Raw genomic sequence first — 6,136 nt, forward strand, 5'->3', positions numbered from 1 at the left:
AAAAAAGAGTGCAATCATTGTGAGACGAATTACAAATTTGACGAACTTACAAAGTCTATACAAGATTACAATAACACTATACAAATTAGAAATTACAAAGTAAATAAATATTTACAAACTACAATATTAAATTTTAATTTGAAGCAGAATGATCGTCTTGAAAATTAAAAGTTAATCTATTAAACTCGTCGATCCATTCTTCGCTTGCCGGTGAGATTGTATCGTGTAAGCGTTGGTCGGAACGATGCCAATCCTTGATGCACACCAAAGCTTCAACAATATCCTGTTGCAATGCATTTCTCCGTTCTTCAAGTATTCGGCCGGTTGTACTGAATGCTTGTTCGGCTGCAATAGTGGAGACCGGGATTGAAAAAATATCCATTGCCAGTCGTGTTAGGATCGGCCAAGTTAATGCTCGTGCTCTCCACCACCGAACCAAATCAAACATTTCACTATTGTGTACAACTAAGCTCTCACTCAGGTACGCCATTAACTCGTTGAATCCGCCGCTGTTGCCGCCACCTCTTGACGAAGATCCACTCCCAGATTTTTCTTGACCTTGAGTCGTCGTCGTCTTCTTCTTCTTAGACAGCCCGAAAACATTCAAGAATGAATGCGGATTGTCGTCTCGTTGTTGCGGTTGTTCAACACGAGGTGTGTTTTTAAACCTACTTTCGTAAGAGATATAGAGAGAAAATATTTTTTCCTTTATAATAGGAAATTGGTCAGTAGTGTCGATAGCTAAAAATTCACCTAAGTTATCTAATCCACTTTTTAAACCTTCTAATTTTAATCTAGGGTAAAAAATAACACCGAAACCATACACTATGGGTAATTTAGACCAATATTTCTTAAACTTCTTTTCCATAGAGTCGATAAGAACTCCTAAAACCTCGTGTGACCTAAATTCACTAAATAAAATAGACATTCTTAAAAGTTCTCCTAATGCTAATGGTGACGTTGGGTAATAAGTTCCACTAAGCTTTAAGGTACATTCGTGAAATCTACCTAAAAAGTTATACAAGAGTTCGGCAACTTGCCAATAAGTTTCATCTATAAATCCTGGTCCTAATTTTGCACTAACATAATTTGTTATAACATCTTTATAGGGGATGCATTGTTCAAGCATTATATAAGTAGAGTTCCATCTTATTGGCATATCTAAGGCTAATGCTCTAGGATTTTGATTACATGCTTGTATTCTTTGATTACTACCTTGAATCCAAGCATTGTTATCTCTAATTCTTTTAATATGACCTGACATTGATTTTAAACCGGATTTTACTATTAAATTAATTATATGACATGCATAACGTTGGTGAAATATATCATTATTACCGAATAAACTTAAATCATTTTCAAAATGTTCTATTGCTTTGGTATTTACAATTGCATTATCTAATGTTATGGCCATTATTCTATCTCTTAAACTATATTCATCAATGACAGATAAAATTGTGTTATATATTAAATTGGCAGTATGTGATCCTATAACACATTTAAAACCTAAGATTCTCTTATCCAAATCAAAACCTTTAACATAATGTCCGGTTACAGCTAAATAATCCTTGTTGACAATGGCGGACCAAATATCCACTGTTAACGCAACGCAACCACTAGTAGAGTGTAGAATGTTAATTAATGCTTCCTTTTCTTATTTATGTAATTTTAATGCATCTTTCCTAAGAGTAGTTCTAGAAAAAAATTATGCATTAGGATTATGTACAATTTTAATATAACACTGTCAATTTCTTTGTTCAGTAAAACTTAGTGGTTGATCTAATATGGCTATTAATCGTGTCATTTCGATATGATCAACTTGCAGATCGTATTTCCACGTGCTTAGACCGCTGGTTTGGCGGTCAAACGATAATTGCGTTTGGCAGAGATCAGCTCCGCCTCCTTGCTTTTGAAGACACTTTTCAGAGTGTCTTCTTAAGTGTGTAGTATCGTGAATAGTGTTACCTTGTAATTTCTCACCACAATATTTACATTGAGCTATGTATTTAATGTTACTGTTATTGTCGACCTCCTCGAATGTGTTGAAGTGCTCACAAACTGCTGAGGTGCGCTTGCATTTCTTCTTAGAACTTACAACACTTGCACTAGCACTACCGCTTGCCTCTCCTCCACGCCCACCAGTGCCACCACCATTACGTCCCCGAACTCTAGTACATCCACCAAGGGTTAGATTTGCAGTTTCCTCAGCAACTCTTTCCGTAGTTTGCGATTCCTGCGTTTGAAAAATATTAGAAAATTGCCCTTCTTCGATGTTGAATTGGGCATCAATGGGAATATCACCACCATAACCAGAAGAAGCCATTATGAAAAATAAGAGGGATTGAGAGCGTTTTGAGAGAGATTAAGAGAGATCGAGATAGATTTAAGTGAGATTAAGAGAGATTAAGAGAGATTAAGAGAAATTGAGAGAGAATGAGTGTTTTTGGGTGAGGAAAATGGTTGGGGGGAAGGGGGTATTTATAGAAAAAATTTTGGTTTGAAAAAAAAAAAATTTCCCCCAAAAATTTGGGTCCAACGGCTAGTAACATTTTTGGGCACTCGGGTCGGGTCGGGCAGGTCGGGCAACGGTAAAAAATATAGCCGTTGGGGTTCAAATTTTCAGGCAAAAATCGGACGGCGGTCGGGGTTGGGCAAAAAGATCCGTTGGGTTCAAAATTCGGGTAGATTTCGGGCTAACGGTCAAAAAAATTTGGGCATTTTCGGGCAACGGGCAAAATTCGGGCTAACGGTAAAAAAAATTTGGGTAATTCAGGTTACGCTGGAAAATTCAAAAAAAAATCCGGCAGACGGCGGGGGACGACTTCTCATGGCAGCGAGCAGCTAGGTTATGAATTTTTTTGGGCTGCCCGAGCCCGTGCCAGACCAAATACCTCGAACGGGCGGTGAATGGCACCTGCCTGCCGTGGCTGAAAATTTTCGGGCACCGGGCATGCCCGCTGCCCGAACTTGCACCTCTATGCATTACTCTTCATTAATAACTTTTTCAATCAAATAATTATACTAATAAATGGTATTTAATTAACAATGAGGAGGTAAAAATCTATACGCATGCATTCTTAAGAGTAAATTTTGTAATTTTCTCAAGAATAAATAAGGAGTTTGTTAGAGGTGCAAATAAAGTCCCACATTGATGACAAATGAGAGCTATGATGGGTTTATAGGGGAGTGAGATACTCCACTCACTAAATTAACATTTTGAGTTGGAACCCCAATCTCTTATGGTGGAGCCCATAGTCTTAACAAGTAGTATCAGAGCTGGGACCCAGATATTACCAAGTGTATGCACGAGATGAATCCTTGGTGTGTCGAATGAAGATGTGGACCCCTGGTTGCGATGGTGAAAAATTTCGTAAATGCTCGAGGTGGACCTTCCCTCTACGGTAACGCGAGGCCAGAGACACAGTGGAGATCTCGAGGTTGTTGTGCAGACCATGAAACCAGAGATATGTAATGGAGAGCACAAGGTAGTGGGATCTCTGTGTAATGCAGTAGAGGTGCCATGGAGAATCCTATGGATGAAAGGGTTATCATTCAAAGGTGGGTTTATAAGGGAGTGATCTACTCCACTCACTAAGTTAACCTTTTGAATTGGGACCCCAATCTCTTATGGTGAAGCCCATAATCCTAACAGAGTTAATTACATATATGTCTATTTTACAATGGACGAAAAAAGAATGTTCACAAATTGTTATATTTACCTATAAGTTTATAAAATAACTTATAATGACATTTCTATCCCTAATTAACTACCTTGTAAAATCAGTTATATAAAATATAAATTTACAACCACTCAAATGAAAAAGGATATTTTGAAGTTATATTTATATCAGTAACTATAAAATGGACAGATTGATAATATTGTTGAATTAAATGCATATTCTAAACGTGGACTTAACAATAATCATTTTGTGTAAGTACTTCAAAAATAAGAAAGAAAATTTTATTGACACCCCCATTAATGGCACCCAATTTTTAAAAAATATAACTTTTTGAACCTTGCACCCAAATGGTTTATGTAATCTCATCAATTTTCTTGTGTGGTACTCTCGTGTATTCTAAAGGAAATGTTATTGTCTGCAATTTCTTCTGGAGGTGGGCGCCGTGTTCTGAGTTTGTGGTGGGTAGGGCTATTCATAAACCCATAAAATCCGCACGTCCAACCCACCCCACCCTAACTTAACTCAAAAAATGTAATTTCTAGTATTATTTTTTTTTTTTGCTGCTCATTCAATGTCTGGCCTGAAATTTTAGGGTGGGGTGTGAGTTGGGCCTATAATGACCTGCACACCTCAATCCAACCCGCGCTCTAACTTGCCTCCTCTAATATCTAATCCTAGACAAACAACTCATTTATACTCTCTAGTTTCTTCATGTTTGAATTAAACCTCTATGTTTGTTTTATGTTAAGACTAATTTATGAGTGTCGACTAATTTATGTTTGCTTTATGTTTGATGTTGGATGGACTAGTTTGCTTCATGTTTGATGTTAGATTGAATTTTGAGTCTTTGATTCTTCAAATGTTGAAACCGACCACCCAACCTATCCCGCACCGCCCTAACCCAACCCAAACATCATTGGGGCCAAATATGTACAACCCGCACCTTTTGGAGCGGGGAAAAAAAAGTCATACCCCGCACCAACCCAACCCATGAACAGCCGTAATGGTGGGAAGCTTCTTGCTTTCTTGCGTTAGGCTTATGAATGAAAATGTCTATGACATTGTCGATATTTCCACGACATTATCTATATTTTTCATAAAATGTTCAAAAATATTGAGAAAAAATTTCTTCTTGTGCAAAAATCAATTTTACAGCGCATTTTTTCCTATTATTTTTCAATAAAATGTGACAATTAAATGGTGAAAACAATATATGCGAAGAGGTGGGGTGATTAAAAGGAGTCAAACTGGTGAGGATTTTGTGGCCTTGGGGTTTGATTCATAAGCTTAGAAACTAAGTAAAATTCGTATGGTTATAATCATACGTATAGTTATTAAATGGAGTCTAATTCAGAGGTACAAATCCAATGTAGTTTCTTTAATATATTAGTGTATTCTCCACTAAAAGTTAGTGTTTAGAATGCCACCTTACATCCATGAAGACTACTCATCAGGTTGGATAAATCAACAATATCTAATTTACAGGTTAACAGGGAAAATATCAAGAAACATGAATATAATATATTAACAACTACCTTCAAAACTATTCAAGGGAAAATATCAAGAAACATGAATATAATATATTAACAACTACCTTCAAAACTATTCAAGGGTAATATCTTAGCAAATAAATTGCTTAGATTAAGATCGTAAACTATCTAATGCTTTCCAACATGTTAGAAACTCGTTTGGTATTAAAAATGCTTGAAGTTTTTTTTTTTTTTTTTGTATACTATATTATGTTTAGTGGTTAATTTTTATATACTCTATTATATTTTATACCTTATTTGTAATAAATATGTAAAATTATATTGGAATCATAATTATCTACAATTATGATAGTTGTATTATTTTTGTTATTAAATTAGCTTAAATTTAATTTTTTTGCATTTTGTACAGTTTCAACAAAAAAGTTTAAGATTTCCTCAAGATATTTACTTTTTCTCAGAATATCTGGCAACATCAATATTCATTCGACATTATCTGTAAATTAAAACCTCAACTGCCCTGTCGATCTCGGCATCTTCATCCTTGGTTGGGCTGGAATGGTTTTGGTCAAATGGAAACAAACCTAAATTGAAAAAGAAAATAAAAAAATGTATATACTTTAGATTGTATTTTGTTTTGTGCTTCTTCTCTTCCCTAGTTGGATTTCTCATTATTTCTTCAATAAATTGGTTTTGGCAGAATGACAAAGCATCATAAGAATTGAATATAGAACAATGAAGATGTTAAAAGGGGAGTGACTGAAAATAAAAAATAAAAAGAAGAAGAAGAAGAAGAAGAAGAAGAAGAAGAAGAAGAAGAAGAAGAAGAAGATAAGACAAACAAGGCTATTCTATTGCTTCTTTGAGGGAGTAGGAAAGGGATTGGCAGAGTCGAAAGAATCAATTGAGAAGAAAGGAGTTTCAGGTAGTCAGATATGTTTTTTGTTCTTCTGCCTAATTAGAAATGGG

The sequence above is a fragment of the Morus notabilis genome, unplaced genomic scaffold, assembly GCF_000414095.1.
Source record: "Morus notabilis unplaced genomic scaffold, ASM41409v2 Scaffold1139, whole genome shotgun sequence".
Taxonomy (NCBI): Eukaryota; Viridiplantae; Streptophyta; class Magnoliopsida; order Rosales; family Moraceae; genus Morus; species Morus notabilis.